This window comes from Triticum dicoccoides, chromosome 2B (assembly GCF_002162155.2).
Source record: "Triticum dicoccoides isolate Atlit2015 ecotype Zavitan chromosome 2B, WEW_v2.0, whole genome shotgun sequence".
Lineage (NCBI taxonomy): Eukaryota > Viridiplantae > Streptophyta > Magnoliopsida > Poales > Poaceae > Triticum > Triticum dicoccoides.
In genome coordinates, this window is record NC_041383.1 from 590,719,837 (window position 1) to 590,740,323 (window position 20,487).

Below are 20,487 nucleotides of genomic sequence, written 5' to 3' on the forward strand. Positions count from 1 at the left end.
TTTATATTCAAACCTCCGCACAAAGGAATCAGTCAATTGATAGTACCGAGGACACTTATCTTGTAAGAAGTCCTCCAGCTCAGCATTACGCACAAATGCGTCAAATTCCTCCTTAAAACCTGCTTCAACCATAAAATTATCGGAAGGCCACTCACAAGCTCATACATCTGCATCCCTCGGCAATGCAACATCTTGCTCACGTATAGCAATCCTGGGCCCTTTCTTTACTGAGGAACCACCTTGGTACATTCTTCTAAGCATATTTCTTTTTCTGAAATAAATTTGAAATTTTTAGTAACTTCAAAATAAAAGTTCATAAAACTAAACAAGATTGATAGCAACTACTCCTACAAGTGCCTAGAGCCTACATCATGCATTAGAATTGCTTGGGACCTCAAAATTTTAACATGCAAGCTCAAGAACATGGTCACCTATGCAGCAAAAATTTGCAATGAATAAAGCACTAGAACAAAAACTATTTGGACCAATGGAGGAGTCACATACCAAGCAACAATCTCCCAAAGCAGTTTTGTGAATGGAGCTTTGAGCAAGGAGATCGAAAATCGTAGCAAAACAAGCTAGAACTCGTGCTTGAGCTGGATGGGGATTTTTTTGGGTAGAAGATGAAGTGTGTGGGTGCTGGCATAAGTGGAGGGGAGCCACCAGGGGCCCACGAGATAGGGGGTGCGCCCTATAGGGGGGGCGCCCTCCACTCTCGTGGCCTGGTGCTTGCCTCTCCTGCAGTGATTTCAGTGCCTAAAATCCTCAAATATTCCAGAAAAAATCATACTAAATTTGCAGGGCATTTGGAGCACTTTTATTTTCGGACTATTTTTTTAATGCACGAATAAATCATAAAACAGACAGATAATAGTATTTTTGCTTTATTTAATCTAAATAACAGAAAGTAAAAAGAAGGTACAGAAGGTTGTGCCTTCTAGTTTCATCCATCTCATGATCATCAAAATGAACCCACTAACAAGGTTGATCAAGTCTTGTTAACAAACTCATTCCGAATAACACGGAACCGGAGAAATTTCGAATAACACTAAGTTACCTCAACAGGGATATGAAAATCCCCAACAATAAGAATATAAAACTTTTTCTTGACAGTAGGGAGAGGAAATTCAAAACCTCCAAAAATAATAGTTGGAACTTTTTCAATAGAATTGATGCTATGAACTTGAGATTGTTTCCTCAGAAAGTGTACCGTATGCTCATTACCATTAACATGAAAAGTGACATTGCCTTTGTTGCAATCAATAATAGCCCCTGCAGTATTAAGAAAAGGTCTACCAAGGATAATAGACATACTATCGTCCTCGGGAATATCAAGAATAACAAAGTCCGTTAAGATAGTGACATTTGCAACCACAACAGGCACATCCTCACAAATACCGACATGTATAGTAGTTGATTTATAAGCCATTTGCAAAGATATTTCAACAGGTGTCAACTTATTCAATTCAAGTCTACGATATAAAGAGAGAGGCATAACACTAACACCGGCTCCAAGATCACATAAAGCAGTTCTAACATAATTTCTTTTAATGGAGCATGGTATAGTTGGTACACCCGGATCTCCAAGTTTCTTTGGTATTCCACCCTTAAAAGTGTAATTAGCAAGCATGGTGGAAATTTCAGCTTCCAGTATCTTTCTTTTGTTTGTGATGATATCCTTCATATACTTAGCATAAGGATTTACTTTCAACATATCAGTTAAGCGCATACGTAAGAAAATAGGTCTAATCATTTCAGCAAAGCGCTCAAAATCCTCGTCATCCTTTGACTTGGATGGTTTAGGAGGAAAGGGCATGGGTTTCTGAACCCATGGTTCTCTTTCTTTACCGTGCTTCCTAGCAACAAAATCTCTCTTATCATAATGTTGATTCTTTGATTGTGGGTTATCAAGATCAACAACAGGTTCAATCTCTACATCATTGTTTTTGCTAGGTTGAGCATCAACATGAACATTATCATTAACATTATCACTAGGTTCATGTTCATCACCTGATTGAGTTTCAGCATCAGAAATAGAAATATCATTGGGATTATCAGGTGTGTCTACAGTAGGTTCACTAGAAGCATGCAAAGTCCTATCATTTTTCTTTTTCTTCTTTTTAGAAGAACTAGGTGCCTCTAAATTATTTCTTTGAGAATCTTGCTCGATTCTCTCAGGGTGGCCTTCAGGATACAAAGGTTCCTGAGTCATTCTACCAGTTCTAGTAGCCACTCTAACAGCAAAGTCATTTTTATTATTTCATTCCTCAAGCAAATCATTTTGAGCTTTGAGTACTTGCTCAGCTTGAGTAGCAACCATAGAAGCATATTTGCTAACGAGGTGAAGTTCTTCTTTAACTCTAGCCAGATTATCACTTGCACGTCCTATCTCGAAAGCATTATTCTTTAGCTCTCTACCAACATAAGCATTAAAACTTTCTTGTCTAGCCATAAAGTCATCAAATTCATCTAAGCATGGGATATGAAATTTAGTAGAGGGGATTTCAACTTTATCATATCTATAGAGAGAATTTACCTTTACTACCTGTGTCGGGTTATCAAGACAATATGGTTCTTCAACAGGCAGTATATTAAGACCATGTATTTCTTCAATAGGTGGTAAATTCTTAACATCTTCAGCTTTAATACCTTTTTCTTTCATTGATTTCTTTGCCTCTTGCATATCTTCATGACTGAGAAATAAAACACCTCTCTTCTTCGGAGTGGGTTTAGGAATAGGCTCAGGAGTTGGCTCAATTGGTTCAGGAATTGCTTCAGGAATTGCTTCAGGAATTGGCTCAGGAAGAGTCCAATTATTTTCATTAATCAATATATTATTCAATAATATTTCATCTTCGTCGACTGTTCTTTCCCTGAAAACACAACCAGCACAACTATCCAAGTAGTCCTTGGAAGCATCGGTTAGTATATTATAAAAGATATCAAGTATTTCATTTTTCTTAAGAGGATGATTAGGCAAAGCATTAAGTAACCGGAGAAGCCTCCTCCAAGCTTGTGGGAGACTCTCTTCTTTGATTTGCACAAAATTATATATTTCCCGCAAGGCAGCTTGTTTCTTATCAGCAGGGAAATATTTAGCAGAGAAGTAATAAATCATATCCTGGGGACTACGCACACAACCAGGAGCAAGAGAATTATAAGAAGTCTTAGCATCACCCTTTAATGAGAACGGAAATATCTTAAGGATATAAACATAGCAGGACTTCTCATCATTAGTAAACAGGGTAGCTATATCATTCAACTTGGTGAGATATGCCACAACAGTTTCAGATTCAAGGCCATAAAAAGGATCAGATTCAACTAAAGTAATAATTTCAGGATCAACACAGAATTCATAATCCTTATCAGTAACACAGATAGGTGAAGTAGCAAAAGCAGGGTCAGGTTTCATTCTAGCATTAAGAGACCGCTGCTTCCATTTAGCTAATAATTTCTTAAGATCATTTCTATCATTACAAGCAAAGATTTCCCTAGCAGCTTCTTCATTCATAACATAACCCTTAGGAACAACAGGCAATACATAATCATTGGGAGAACTTTCATCATCACTATCATCAATAATAGCATCTTCAATATTTTCATTCCCCCTAACTCTGGCAAGTTGTTCATCAAGAAATTCACCTAATGGCAAAGTAGTATCACACACAGAAGTAGTTTCATCATGCATAGCAGAAGTGGCATCATCAATAACATGCGACATATCAGAATTCATAGCAGTAGCAGGTTTAGGTGTCGCAAGCTTACTCATAACAGAAGGAGAATCTAGTGCAGAGCTAGATGGCAGTTCCTTACCTCCCCTCGTAGTTGAGGGATAGATCTTGGTTTTAGTGTCTTTCAAGTTCTTCATAGTGATCAACATATATAAATCCCAAGTGACTCAGAGAATAGAGCTATGCTCCCCGACAACGGCGCCAGAAATTAGTCTTGATAACCCACAAGTGTAGGGGATCGCAACAGCTTTCGAGGGTGAAGTACAACCCAAATTTATTGATTCGACACAAGGGGAGCCAAAGAATTTTCTTGAGTATTAGCAGTTGAGTTGTCAATTCAACCGCACCTGGATAACTTAGTATCTGCAGCAAAGTATTTAGTAGCAAAGGTGGTATGATAATAATGGTAACAGTAGCAAAAGTAAAATAAATGTTTTTGGGTTTTTATAGTAATTGTAACAGTAGCAACGGAAAAGTAAATAAGCGAAGAACAATATATGAAAAGCTTGTAGGCAATGGATCAGTGATGGATAATTATGCCAGATGCGATTCCTCATGTAATAGCTATAACATAGGGTAACACAAAACTAGCTCCAATTCATCAATGTAATGTAGGCATGTATTTCATAAATAGTCATACATGCTTATGGAAAAGAACTTGCATGAAATCTTTTGTCCTACCCTCCCGTGGCAGCGGGGTCCTAGTGGAAACTAAGGGTATTAAGGCCTCCTTTTAATAGAGAACCAGACCAAAGCATTAACACGTAGTGAATACATGAACTCCTCAAACTACTGTCATCATCGAGAAGTATCTCGATTATTGTCACTTCGGGGTTGTCGGATCATAAAACATAATAGGTGACTATAGACTTGCAATATAGGTTCAAGAACACACATATATTCATGAAAACATAATAGGTTCAGATCTGAAATCATGGCACTCGGGCCCTAGTGACAAGCATTAAGTATAGCAAAGTCATAGCAACATCAATCTCAGAACATAGTGGATACTAGGGATCAAACCCTAACAAAACTAACTTGATTACATGGTAAATCTCATCCAACCCATTACCGTCCAGCAAGCCTACGATGGAATTACTCACGCACGGCGGTGAGCATCATGAAATTGGTGATGGAGGATGGTTGATGATGACGACGGCGACGAATCCCCCTCTCCGAAGCCCCGAACGGACTCCAGATCAGCCCTTCCGAGAGAGATTAGGGCTTGGCGGAAGCTCCGTGTCGTAAAACGCGATGAAATTATCTCTCTGATTTTTTTCTCCGCGAGACGGAATATATGGAGTTGAAGTTGAGGTCGGTGGAGGTCCAGGGGGGCCACGAGATAGAGGGCGCGCCCTACAGGGGGTGCGCCCCCCTGTCTCGTGGACAGGCCCTGGGCCCCCTGATGTATTTCTTTCGCCCAGAAATTCTTATTAGTTCCAAAAAGTGCCTCCGTGGATTTTCAGGACATTCCGAGAACTTCTCTTTTCTACACATTAAACAACATCATGGTAGTTCTGCTGAAAACAGCGTCAGTCCGGGTTAGTTTCATTCAAATCATGCAAGTTAGAGTCCAAAACATGGGCAAAAGTGTTTGGAAAAGTAGATACGTTGGAGACGTATCACATAGTAATGTTTCTAACACCCATGGAGCTTTGGTGATGATCATGTTTTGCTCGTGGAAGAGGCTTAGTCAACGGGTCTGCAACATTCAGATCTGTGTGTATATTGCAAATCTCTATGTCCCCTTCTGACACTTGGTGACGAATGGAATTGAAGCGCCTCTTGATGTGCTTGGTTCTCTTGTGAAATTTGGATTCCTTTGCCAAGGCAATTGCACCAGTATTGTCACAAAAGATTTTCATTGGACCCGATGCACTAGGTATGACACCTAGATCTGATATGAACTCCTTCATCAAAACTCCTTCATTTGCTGCTTCCGAAGCAGCAATGTACTCCGCTCTACACATAGATCCCGCCACGACGCTCTGCTTGGAACTGCACCAACTGGTAGCTCCTCCATTCAATAAAAATACGTATCCAGCTTGTGACTTAGAATCATCCGGATCAGTGTCAAAGCTTGCATCGACGTAACCGTTTACAACAAGCTCTTTGTCACCTCCATAGACGAGAAACATATCCTTAGTCCTTTTCAGGTATTTCAGGATGTTCTTGACCGCTGTCCAGTGGTCCACTCCGGGATTACTTTGGTACCTCTCTGCTATGCTTATAGCAAGACATACATCAGGTCTGGTACACGGCATTGCATATATGATAGAACCTATGGTTGAAGCATAGGGAATGACTTTCATTTTCTCTCTATCTTCTGCGTTGGTCGGGCTTTGAGTCTAACTCAACTTCAACCTTGTAACACAAGCAAGAACCCTTTCTTTGACTGATCCATTTTGAACTTCTTCAAAACTTTATCAAGGTATGTGCTTTATGAAAGTCCAATTAAGCGTCTTGATCTATGTCTATAGATCTTGATGCCCAATATGTGAGAAGCTTCTCCAAGATATTTCATAGAAAAACTCTTATTTAGATATACCTTTATGCTATCCAGAAATTCTATATCATTTCCAATCAACAATATTTCATCTACATATAAGATTAGAAATGCTACAGAGCTCCACTCACTTTCTTGTAAATACAGGCTTCTCCAAAAGTCTGTATAAAACCATATGCTTTTATCACACTATCAAAACATTTATTCCAACTCCGAGAGGCTTGCACAAGTCCATAAATGGATCGCTGGAGCTTGCACACTTTGTTAGCACCCTTTGGATCGACAAAACCTTCCGGTTGCATCATATACAACTCTTCTTCCAGAAATCCATTCAGGAATGCAGTTTTGACATCCATTTGCCAAATTTCATAATCATAACATGCATCAATTGCTAACATGATTCAGATAGACTTAAGCATCGCTATGGGTGAGAAAGTCTCATCGTAGTGAACTCCTTGAACTTGTTGAAAACCTTTCGCAATAAGCCGAGCTTTGTAAACAGTAACATTACCGTCTGTGTCGGTCTTCTTCTTAAAGATCCATTTATTTTCTATGGCTTGCCGATCATCGGGCAAGTCCACCAAACTCCACATTTTGTTCTCATACATGGATCCCACCTTAGATTTCATGGCCTCAAGCCACTTCGCGGAATCTGGGCTCATCATCGCTTCCTCATAGTTTGTAGGTTCATCATGGTCTAGTAACATGACTTCCAGAACAGGATTACCGTACCACTCTGGTGCGGATCTTACTCTGGAAGACCTACGAGGTTCAGTAGTAACTTGATCTGAAGCTTCATGATCATCATCGTTAGCTTCCTCACTAATTGGTGTAGGAATCACTGGAACTGATTTCTGTGACGAACTACTTTCCAATAAGGGAGAAGGTATAGTTACCTCATCAAGTTCTACTTTCCTCCCACTCACTTCTTTCGAGAGAAACTCCTTCTCTAGAAAGGATCCATTCTTAGCAACAAAGATTTTGCCTTTCGATCTGTGATAGAAGGTGTACCCAACTGTTTCCTTTGGGTATCCTATGAAGACGCACTTCTCCGATTTGGGTTCGAGCTTATTAGGTTGAAGCTTTTTCACATAAGCATCGTAGCCCCAAACTTTAAAAAACAACAACTTTGGTTTCTTGCCAAACCACGGTTCATAAGGCGCCATCTCAACGGATTTTGATGGTGCCCTATTTAAAGTGAATGCAGTTGTCTCTAAAGCATAACCCCAAAATGATAGCGGTAAATCAGTAAGAGACATCATAGATCGCACCATATCTAATAAAGTACGATTACGATGTTCGGACACACCATTTCGCTGTGGTGTTCCAGGTGGCGTTAATTGTGAAACTATCCCATGTTTTTTCAAACTTAGACCAAACTCATAAGTCAAATATTCTCCTCCACGATCAGATCGTAGAAACTTTATTTTCTTGTTACAATGATTTTCTACTTCACTATGAAATTCTTTGAACTTTTCAAATATTTTAGACTTATGCTTCATTAAGTAGATATAACCATATCTGCTCAAATCATCTGTGAAGGTAAGAAAATAACGATACCCACCACGAGCATCAATACTCATTGGACCGCATACATTGGTATGTATTATTTCCAATAAGTCAGTAGCTCATTCCATTGTTCCAGATAACGGAGTTTTAGTCATCTTGCCCATAAGGCACGGTTCGCAAGCACCAAGTGATTCATAATCAAGTGATTCCAAAAGGCCATCAGCATGGAGTTTCTTCATGCGCTTTACACCGATATGACCCAAATGGTAGTGCCACAAATAAGTTGCACTATCATTATTAAACTTCAATCTTTTGGCTTGAACACTATGAATATGTGTATTACTACTATCGAGATTCAACAAAAATAGACCACTCGGAAGGGGTGCATGACCATAAAAGATATTACTCATATAAATAGAACAACCATTATTCTATGATTTAAATGAATAACTGTCTCGCATTAGACAAGATCAAGATATAATGTTCATGCTCAACGCTGGCATCAAATAACAATTATTCAGGTCTAAAACTAATCCCGATGGTAGATGTAGAGGTAGCGTACTGACCGCGATCACATCGACTTTGGAACCATTTCGCACGCGCATCGTTACCTCGTCCTTAGGCAATCTTCGCTTAATTCGTAGCCCCTGTTTCGAGTTGCAAATATGAGCAACAAAACCAATATCAAATACCCAGGCGCTACTGTGAGCATTAGTTAAGTACACATCAATAACATGTATATCAAATATACCTTTCACTTTGCCATCCTTCTTATTCGCCAAATACTTGGGGCAGATCTGCTTCCAGTGACCAGTCCCTTTGCAGTAGAAGCACTCAGTTTCAGGCTTAGGTCCAAACTTGGGTTTCTTCTCTTGAGCAGCAACCTTTTTGCCATTCTTCTTGAAGTTCCCTTTCTTCCCTTTGCCCCTTTTCTTGAAACTAGTGGTCTTATTGACCATTAACACTTGATGCTCCTTTTTGATTTCTACCTCCGTGGCCTTTAGCATTGCGAAGAGCTCGGGAATAGTCTTGTTCATCCCTTGCATATTATAGTTCATCATGAAGCCTTTATAGCTTGGTGGTAGTGATTGAAGAACTCTGTCAATGACACAATCAACTCGAAGATCAACTCCCATCTAAGTCAAGTGATTATGATACCCAGACATTTTGAGTATGTGTTCACCGACACAACTATTCTCCTCCATTTTACAGTTGTAGAACTTGTTGGAGACTTCATATCTCTCAACTCGGGCATTTGCTGGAAATATTAACTTCAACTCTTGGAACATCTCATATGCTCCATGACGTTCAAAACGTCTTTGAAGTCCCGACTCTAAGCCGTAAAGCATGGCACATTGAACTATCGAGTAGTCATCATCTTTGCTCTGCCAGACGTTCTTAACGTCATCAGTAGCATCTACAGCAGGCCTCACACCCAATGGTGCTTCCAAGAAGTAATTCTTCTATGCAGTAATGAGGATAATCCTCATGTTACGGGCCCAGTCTGTGTAGTTGCTGCCATCATCTTTCAACTTAGCTTTCTCTAGGAACGCATTAAAATTCAAAGGAACGGTACCACGGGCCATTGATCTACAACAACATAGACATGAAAAATACTATCAGGTACTAAGTTCATGATAAATTAAAGTTCAATTAATCATATTACTTAAGAACTCCCACTTAGGTAGACATCCCTCTAATCATCTAAGTGATCACGTGATCCAAATCAACTAAACCACGTCCGATCATCACGTGAGATGGAGTAGTTTTCAATGGTGAACATCACTATGTTGATCATATCTACTATATGATTCACGCTCGACCTTTCGGTATCAGTGTTCCGAGGCCATATCTGCATATGCTAGGCTCGTCAAGTTTAACTCGAGTATTTTGCATGTGCAAAACTGGCTTGCACCCGTTGTATGTGAACGTAGAGCTTATCACACCCGATCATCACATGGTGTCTCGGCACGACGAACTGTAGGAACGGTGCATACTCAGGGAGAACACTTGTACCTTGAAATTTAGTAAGGGATCATCTTATAATACTACCGACGTTCTAAGCAAAATAAGAGGCATAAAGGATAAACATCACATGCAATCAAAATATGTGACATGATATGGCCATCATTATCTTGTGCTCATGATCTCCATCACCGGAGCATCGTCATGATCTCCAACGTCACCAGCGCGACACCTTGATCTCCATGGTAGCATGTCGTCGTCTCGCCAACTATTGTTACTACGACTATCGCTATCTCTTAGTGATCAAGTAAAACAATTACATGGCGATTGTTTCGTTGCATACAAGAAAGCGACAACCATATGGCTCCTGCCAGTTGCCGATAACTTTGTTACAAAACATGATCATCTCATACAACAATTTATATCACATCATGCTTGACCATATCACATCACAGCAAGCCCTGCAAAAACAAGTTAGACGTCCTCTACTTTGTTGTTGCAAGTTTTACGTGGCTGCTACTGGCTTCTAGCAAGAACCGTTCTTACCTACGCATCAAAACCACAACGATTTTTTGTCAAGTTTGTTGTTTTAACCTTCAACATGGATCGGGCGTAGCCACACTCGATTCAACTAAAGTTGGAGAAACACACACTCACCAACCACCTATGTGCAAAACACGTTGGTAGAACCAGTCTTGCCTAAGTGTACGCGTAATGTCGGTCTGAGCCGCTTCATCCAACAATACCGCCGAATCAAAGTATGACATGCTAGTAAGAAGTATGACTATTATCGACCACAAGTCTTTGTGTTCTACTCGTGCATATAACATCTACGCATAGACCTAGCTCGGATGCCACTGTTGGGAATGCGGTAATTTCAAAAAAATTCCTACGATCAAGCAAGATCTATCTATGTGATGCATAGAAACGAGAGGGGAGAGTTTGTCCACGTACCCTCGTAGACCGAAAGCGGAAGCATTTAGTTAACGCGGTTGATGTAGTCAAACGTCTTCGCGATCCAACCGATCCAAGCACCGAACGTACGACATCTCTGCGTTCAGCACACGTTCAGCTCGGAGACGTCCCTCGTACTCTTGATCCAGTTGAGGCCGAGGGAGAGTTTCATCAGCACGACGGCATGATGACGGTGATGATGAAGTTACCGACGCAGGGCTTTGCCTAAGCACTAAGACGATATGACCGAGGTGTATAAGTGTGGAGGGGGGCACCGCACACGGCTAAAAAAAATTGTCAACTTGTGTCTAAGGGGTGCCCCCCTCCCGCGTATATAAAGGAGTGGAGGAGGGAAGGGCTAGCCCTCTATGGTGCGTCCAAGGGGGGAGTCCTACTCCTAGCGGGAGTAGGATTTCTCTTTCCCAAGTTGGAGTAGGAGAGGAAGGAAGGGGGAGAGAGAGGGAAGGAAAGGGGGGCCGCCCCCACCCAATTCAGATTGGGCTTGGGGGGAGGTGCCCTCCACCTGTCTGCCTCATCCTCTCTCCCACTAAAACCCAATAAGGCCCATACACTCCCCGGGGGGTTCCGGTAACCCCACGGTACTCCCGTAAATGCCCGAACTCATCCGGAACCATTCCGATGTCCAAACATAGTCGTCCAATATATCAATCTTTATGTCTCGACCATTTCGAGACTCCTCGTCATGTCTGTGATCACATCCGGAACTCCAAACTACATTCGGTACATCAAAACACATAAACTCATAATACCAATCATCATCGAACGTTAAGCGTGCGGACCCTACGGGTTCGAGAACTATGTAGACATGACCGAGACACGTCTCCGGTCAATAACCAATAGCGGAACCTGGATGCTCATATTGGTTCCAACATATTCTACGAAGATCTTTATCGGTCAAACAGCATAACAACATACGTTGTTCCCTTTGTCATCGGTATGTTACTTGCCCGAGACTCGATCGTCGGTATCTCAATACCTAGTTCAATCTCGTTACCAGCAAGTCTCTTTACTCATTCCGTAATACTTCATACCGCATCTAACTCATTAGTCACAATGCTTGCAAGGCTTATAGTGATGAGTATTACCGAGAGGGCCCAGAGATACCTCTCTGAAACACGGAGTGGCAAATCCTAATCTTGATCTATGCCAACCCAACAAACACCTTTGGAGACACATGTAGAGCACCTTTATAATCACCCTTTTACGTTGTGACGTTTGGTAGCACACAAAGTGTTCCTCCGGTATTTGGGAGTTGCATAATCTCATAGTCCGAGGAACTTATATAAGTCATGGAGAAAGCAGTAGCAATGAAACTAACACGATCATAATGCTAAGCTAACGGATGGGTCATGCCCATCACATAATTCTCCTAATGATGTGATCCCATTCATCAAATGACAACACATGTCTATGGTTAGGAAACATAACCATCTTTGATTAACGAGCTAGTCAAGTAGAGGCATACTAGGGACTATATGTTTTGTCTATGTATTCACACATGTACTAAGTTTCCGGTTAATACAATTCTAGCATGAATAATAAACATTTATCATGAATTAAGGAAATAAATAATAACTTTATTATTGCCTCTAGGGCATATTTCTTTCAGTCTCCCACTTGCACTAGAGTCAATAATCTAGATTACATAGTAATGATTCTAACACCCATGAAGCTTTAGTGTTGATCATGTTTTGCTCATGGAAATAAATAATAACTTTATTATTGCCTCTAGGGCATATTTCCTTCGGTCTCCCACTTGTACTAGAGTCACTAATCTAGATTACATAGTAATGATTCTAACACCCATGGAGCCAGTGGTCTAACCAAAATCGCGTGGACTTGCCATCGTTAACACTAAGCTTAGCTCCTAACGCAAAGGCCAGTTTGACAACCTGGATCCCATTCAAGAATTTCGATCCTTTAGCATTCGAAGTTAGGAAATTCCCGTCGGGGAAATATTTCGCTCTAAGGATGTCCGCCCAGAGTCCCTACTCGTTTTGGGCAAGTTTCCAGAGCCACTTGGAAAGAAGGGCAATGTTCATAAGTTTGGAATTGAGGATCCCTAGGCCGCCAAATTTCTCTGGACGACATAATGCAGCCCACTTAATTAAGTGATACTTCTGTTTGGACCCAGTTCCTTCCCAAAAGAACTTAGATTGAGGGGTATCAAGCTTGGCGTGGACACCATCTGTCAGGAGAAACATGCCCGTTGTAAACATGGGCAAGGAGGAGAGGCTGGTATTTGTCAGAATGAGCCTAGCGGCCAAAGACATAAACTGACCACGCCATGGACTGGCCCGGTTCGCCACCTTGCCATACAAGGGTTCCCACTCATGGATAGATATGTGTTTATCTGAGATGGGAAGGCCCAAGTACTTAAACGGAAAGCTCCCAAACTTATAGTTAAGAAGGTTGGCAACACGAATCGCGAGAGGTTCGGCCATCCCAATGGCTATCACCTCGCTCTTGAGAAAGTTGATCTAGAGGCCAAAGACAATCTCAAAAGCAAGAAGAATGAGCTTGGTCGAGGCTATACTAAGGTCATCCGGCTCGAAGAGCAACATGGTGTCTTCCGCATATTGAAGGTGCGTGACCCCTCCAGGAATGAGGTGTGGAACGACACCATGGATGTGACCAGCCCCCTTGGCCTTATTAATCATGGCCGAGAGGGCGTCCGCAACTAGGTTAAAGATTAGGGGGGAGGAGGGGTTGCCTTGCCTAAGCCCGGGCTTGTTGCGGAAGAAGTTCCCAACTTCTCCGTTGATTGACACCGCTGTCTGGCCTCCGGAAACCAGATGCATAACACGATGAACGAAACCTCACTCGAATCCCTTTCAGTCCAGGACCTCGCGATGCAGGATTATACACGAAAGATCCTTTTTTGGCTCTCCCCAGGGATCCCAGATGAGGGAAGCCTAGGAGAGCCGCCGACTCCAACTATCATCATTGAGCAACTCAAAAAAGCTCGGATTCGATTACAGAAAATCGAACTAGAAGCAGACGAGTATCGAATGAATGGATACTCTCAGATAGAACAAGATCATTAGCCCATACTACTCCACAAAGAATACCTACGGTTAAAAGGGTAAATCCTAGGCTAATGACACGATAACTCCAAGAAACCAAACACTACAGTACCAATTAAAAAAACGGTCGTAGCTACTGGGAGGCGAAATGGATTTTGGAATTTATTGACCCTGTTATCCATCGACTACGCCTTTCGGCCTGATCTTAGGCCCTGACTCACCCTCCGTGGATGAACCTTGCGGAGGAAACCTTGGGTTTTCGGGGCATTGACACTTAGATCCAGCTCTACCCAAACTTTTTTGGTTCATCCCAACATTACCCACTTGTCCGACTGTTGCTAAGCAGTTTTGGGATACTAAACGGACCTCCCCAGATGGTAATCTTGAAGTGGCCATAAAATTTAATAGGTCTTTCTTTCTAAAAAAAGATGCTTGCTAATTTGATTAATATTAATATCGGGAGATCGAATGAATTTATGCTTCACTAATTGAATGATAAATGACTACAAGCGTAGGAGATAGCCATAATGCCTTTCAAATCCTCCTAGCCACTATCCTACTGCAATAATTGTCGCTAATAAGAATGACCATGTCGTGGCAATTCCATATCTAGAGAAATAGCATAGTCCTTTTATACAGACTGCTAAGTGCGGAGACGGGAATCGAACCCGTGACCTCAAGGTTATGAGCCTCGTGAGCTACCAAACTGCTCTACTCCGCTCTGGAGTACCAGAAATTGGTGGACAAAAAAGGCTTGAATACAAGCCTCTAACATGTCTACCAAAATAGTTCACTCGGTCGTAGGCTTTTTCGAAGTCCAGCTTGAGGAGCACAGCCGACTGCCGGGTTCGCTTTAACTTGTGAACTATCTCCTGAAGCAACACCGGCCCCTCGAGGATATTGCGGCCTTTGAGAAAAGCCGACTGACTTCGGTTGATTACTCTTTGCGCAACAGGGGCAAGCCTCGTCGCATAGGCCTTTGCGCCAATTTTGAAAGGCACATTAATGAGGGTGATAGGACGGTATAGTTTGATTGTGTCAGCCCCTTTGACCTTGGGGATTGAACTAATGACCCCAATGTTGAGGCGCGAGATGTCTACCGTGACTAACGCAAAACCATTTATAATGTTGTAAAAGAGCTCTTTGAGCATGGGCCAAAAGCGATGGGAGAAAGCCACCGGCCAGCCATCTGGACCCGGGGCAGTATCTATCTTCATCGAACCGACAACACTATCAATTTCCTCTATGGAAAAGGACAAGGCCAGAAGGTCGTTTTTGGCCTGAGAAACCCGAGCGTCGTCTCCCCAAAAGTCTGCTCGCATACGAAGGGGTTTCTCCTCCGCTATTCCCAACAGGTTGAGGAAGAACTCGTAAATGTGGGCCGAGATATCCGCTTAGCTTACTAGCACCCCTTGCTCGGATTGGAGATGTAGGATCGAGCATTTCCATTTATGCCCATTGGCATAGGCATGAAAATAACCCGTGTCAGTGTCTCCCTTGGTGATCCACTTGACGCCGCACCTACGACGCCAATATTCCTCCTCTTCCCTGAGGATGGAGAGCACCTGGTTTTCTAGGGCGTAATGATTGGCTCACTCAGCCTTCGAGAAGGATCTGGTATCAGCTTGTGCATCGAGGGACTTGATTTCTTCAATGAGAGCTTCTCTTGCTCGCTTCGACGCACTACCATGATTTGCCCCCCATCCGTAGATGAAGCCACGCAAGACACCAGCCGCTGAGATCCATAGATCCATCGCCCCCCTGGGCCGGCCGACCATGACCATCGCTTGCTCCCAGCGAGCAATGATTAGAGGGACAAAACCGTCAACATCGAACCAGCCAGTCTCGAAGTAAAACCGCGGGCTACGCTTGATCATGTCCTCCCATGAGGCCAAGATAAGTGGGATGTGATCCGACCCGATTCGAGTTTCCGCTACTAGCGTGCACATGGGGAATAAAACTTCCCAATCAGTCGAAACGAAAATGCGATCAAGAATGCTACGAACCGGGGCTACCTGTTTGTTAGTCCAAGTATATCTAGCGCCAGCCCTAGAAATTTCCCGTAGTGCGGAAACCGCAATTGCATTATTGAACATCGCCACCCTTGGCTACTCAATGTTACTGGAATTCTTATCAGCCCCCGAGCATATAAGGTTGAAATCACCCCCAAGAACGATGGGGATGTTCGCGACTTGCTTGGTCCCAACCGGTGCTTGAATTTTGCCCAAAAATTCCGCCGCACGCGAGTGGTCAGCCGGGCCGTACACACACACTATCGCCCAGATAGCTAAGGACACACGGTGCTTAATCATAGGCGAAATAAAGAAAGAACTCGATTCCCAGCTTACAACATCACAAAAATCACGATTACATCCCAAAAGAAGCCCGCCCGAGTGACCGCAGGAGGGGAACCATCCCCACAAGAAACACTGGAGGAGGTCTAAGGCCGCAAGTTCCCTAAAGGTGAAGGCAACTTTGATAGTCTCTTGAAGCACAACGATATCGATATGTTCACGAGCAATGTACTCTCTAAGCTAGGTGTGTCTACCAGAGTGGCCGCAACCCCTAATGTTCCAAAATAAGTATCGCATCAGATTATACGGTTGCGGAGGCGAACCCCTCTGGATGTTACCGGTTTTGCCACTGTTTTCTTGGTCGGGGCACGACTAGTGGAGGGGGTCACGTTTGCCTCCCCGGCTTCACCCCCTCCACTCGATAGGACTAGCACCCGAGCGCCAGGCACATCCCCAATTGTGTCCTGGGCCGGCGCAGAAGCCGCGGTGGCCTCCCTGGCCTTGGCCGCAGCCGCAGCTTCCCCCAGAGCCGCTTGGGCATCCTCACGCACACGGATCAGAGAAATAATCGCACCGCCCTCTGTACCTAACTCAAAACCACTATCGTCGAGGAACGAGGCTAATTGAGGATCAAAGAAAGCATTCAGAATTTTGTAAGAGGGGGGAGGGATTACCTGAAGTCTCGAGATTCTTGTCAGCGAGGCGAAGCTGAGCACTCTCCAGGGAGGAGAGCTCCCCCAACGTCGCCTTGGATCTTGCGCTTGGAGCCCGCTGCACCATCGGAGTCACCTTGGAGCGCTTGGCCTTGGCATCCGCACCCACAGAGCCGAGCGCAGCCTGAAGATCCCCACTCGCAGCTGCGGCCCGAGACGGGAGGGACAACACAACTGGGTTGGACACCGGCTTCCGGCCAGTTGTCTTCTTGTGGGGGCGCCCAGAGCCACCGGAACTGCGGTGGCTCGACAGGGGAGAGCGGAGAGGTGGTTCACCGAGCACACATCTGGCATCAGCACCCTGCAGATGGAGGGGCTCAAGATGCTGGGGAGACCGATAGTGGTGTAGAATAAGTTGTGAGAGACTTGAAAGGTTTTTTCTCATGCATGTCTAAAGTGAGCTCATTTAGGTGTAGAGTCACCTTGCCTTGTACTGCTTTGTCACGTGCCTTTGTCATTGGTCCTATTTAAACTTGTGCAAACATCAGGCTGAGCTAGATTTCAGGCCGGGCTTGTAAAAGCCCTACCTTCTTTTCTCTAGTCCGAGCCCGGCCAGAAGCCCGAAAGCTCAACCTAAAATAAAGGAAAAAAGGAAGCTCAAGCCCGATCCATTTTTTTTGGGACAGGTCGTCAGGGCGGGCTGCCCATGCTCAAGTCTATTACCATTGGATCCTAAAAAAAAGTCTATTACCATTGGTGCTTTCCTGCTTGGTATGATAATGTATGCAGGACCCAACATATCACCTTGTCATCCACTCTAACCGTTATGCAAAATTTTCATGTTATTCCTATGGTGCAATCAAACAACTTCTTTTACAATTTGTTTTGTTTTTTCATTCCAGTAGGACTCGTAATGCCACGACCTTCTATAATTTTGTATTTTTTCTTCCTATTCCCATGTTCTTAAAACTCTACGAATGAAAGATGCCCTCTGGGTAAGTTGCGATATTGTTGCTTCAAACTGCCACAATTAATACGATGCATTTTGATTCAAAATGTTTTTCTTGCTTTCCAACAACAAGATCATCCGACGTGCCATGCACTTCAAAAGTGTGGCAACATCCCGTTAGACATGCGAACCCAAAGGCTCTATTATTTAAACTTAACCTTAATTCTGTAAGCAAGAATGCATGATAAAATAACATGATTGGTAGCCTTTGTACCATACAAAGCCAACACGTGCCTCCATTTCGTCACAGATGAACCCATGAGTAGGAGGCTACGCATCGCTACAAATCCTACGAACGTGCACTTGCTCTAATTCATCCATCCACCACAGAAGTCTCGCAGTCCATCACTGCCGAGAAGATGCCCACGCCGAAGATAAACATCTCCACTCTACAACTTCATGTCAAAAAAAAAAGTCTCTACACCTTGCATGTGCCGCGGTGTCGGTTATTCCAATCCAAATATCCAACGTACCACTGCAGCCAGTCTGCTCTAGCGTGCAGGGAGGGCTAACCAAAACGCGGGTCGGTTTGTTTAAACCGGAGCGCCCCGGGAATTTGGTCGCGAGTTTGTTTGGACGGAGCAGGAGAAGTCGCACTCGGCCGGCGCGGATAAGGCGACGACGGGTGGGAATCATGCACCTGCAGCGCACTGCGCACCGAATCCAGCAGTCATCGGTTCGCAAAATTTTCTATGAAAAAAGTAAATAAATAGACTCGTATGTAGTACGCACAGTCAGTCACGTGAGCCCGCCGCGTCGGGGCGGCCGGTCCTGGGAGTTAATTGCACGTTGGTACCATACTTGCTCACCTACTCACGAATCAGTACCACTACTCGTGCATGTCGCAGTTCAGTACCAACTCAGAGCCTAAGTGATGCATAACGGGCTAACAGCCGTATAAGCGCGTATTGACCGCGTATCCGACAGGTCGGGCTCACATGTCAGGTGACACGCTGGCCGAATCGGCGCGTGCCCGGTGCGCTGACTAGGACGAGGCCGGTGCGGTCGGTTACATGGGCTCGGTCGGACTCGCCTCACTCTCGCTCGACCTCACTCTCACTCTCGCTCTCCCTCCTCTCTCCGATTCGCCGCCGCCCTCCGCCCGCTGCCGCCGCCACCTCAACCGGCTCGCCGTCGCGCCATGGAGGAGGAGAGCAGCCAGGACTCAATCGCGCAATACATGAACCTCTCCGACGACGAAGCCATGCATTACCGGGTGAGTTGTAGAGCTAGGGTTAGGGTTGGGTTATCAGATTTGGGGGGATTTGATTTGATTTGAGGATTTTGTTTTCCTTTTGTTCCTGTAGATCCCTGCTAGCATTGAAGACGAAGACTACAGTGGCATTGAGACAGCATGGTGTGGCGGCTGAGAGGCGTGTAGCATTCGAAGCATTTAACACGGGCAGGAGGTTCTTAGTCTGTCCTATGAGTGTAAGATTCTGTCCAAACTCTGTGTTAATGGTATTGTTTAATCTAGCCATGTGCATAGAATTGTGCAGTCCAGTGCATGGAATTCATGTTCTTTAATCTAGCTATGTGCTGATGCACATTGTTTAATGAGTACTCTTGTACCATAGCTCCGATGGTCATTTTGTAGCTGTGTGAGGGTCATTTTTGTAGCCATTTAGTACTACTGGTGCTAATCAGTGGATTAGAAAATGTTTACAGTACAAGAGTACTCACTTTGCAAATTATTTGATTGTTTAAGGTCAGAGAGATTCAATGTCAAAAGCTTAAAATTCACCTAGTGTTATATTATTAAAGTTGGCTATATTATTAAAGTTGTTTCCCAAGGATGCTTAAAGTTCATTTTTAATTCAGTGGCTAGTCATTTAGGGTCCTACATTGTTTTAAGATGCTCATGCTATGGTTGTTTATATTGCAGGAAGATGACAACTGTGGTGTTGTTCTCTGGGTTGACCCAGAGTGGCCTCCTACATTGCAGAATGCCTTGTTGAAGCTATGGGAAATGTATCATGACAGCAAGAGTGATAGGAGGAAGGATAACCTGGAGAGTTCATTCACTATTCACCAATTGACTGAAGAAAAAAATAATCTAGAGGCCAACTATGACAAATTGGTTGAAGATGTGTAGCAACTGTTCAATGCTCAAGAGGATAGGATGGTAGATTTCAGCTATTTGCAGGCTAAGATGCAGAATGTGCATGTTTCTGATTCAGTATCTGACATGAAGACAGAGATGGGGAAGAAAGATGCAGAGATCTTCAAGCTGCAGGAGAAGTATAAAGTACTGATGAACCTGACAGAATCTCAAGGCACTTGCATCAGGAACCTGAAGTTTAATCATCTAAAAGAGAAGGAAGTGCTTAGTACATCCACCAGGAACCTGCAATTCCAGGTTGATGAACTCAAAAAGTCTGAGGAAAAGCTCACCCAGGAGAACACCCAGCTGCTCCTTCACATGGGTGATCTCAAGAAGGGGCATGAGAAGCTCACAGCAAGGAGGGATCAGCTAAAGATTCAGATTGCTGAACTGTTGAAGTCAGAGGAGAAGAACAAGCAGAAATTGAAGGGGATCCTGGACATCTTGTCAGAATGAAGATGTAGAGGAAGAGCAAGAGCAAGATCCAGATCAACATGAAGAAGAAGAATGCTTGCTTTGCTGACCTTTTGTGAAGTATGGTGTTGTTGTGAACTAAGTTATGTACTATGTTGTGGCTTAAAGTTGTTGTGAACCACTATGGTGTTGTGGTGAACCACTATGTTGTTGCTTTAAGTTGTTGTGAACCACTATGGTGTTGTGGTGAACCACTATGTTGTTGCTGTGAACCACTATGTTAACTCTTAGTTGCTGTGAA

The 20,487-nt window shown here is 43.6% G+C and overlaps 1 non-coding gene across 1 annotated transcript; it reads right to left on the reverse strand.

Annotated features, from left to right (window-relative positions):
* Positions 1-14,359: 14,359 nt before the first annotated feature.
* TRNAM-CAU lies at positions 14,360-14,433 on the reverse strand. Its single transcript has one exon. It is a non-coding gene; the product is annotated as a tRNA-Met (tRNA).
* Between the last annotated feature and the right edge of the window lie 6,054 nt (positions 14,434-20,487).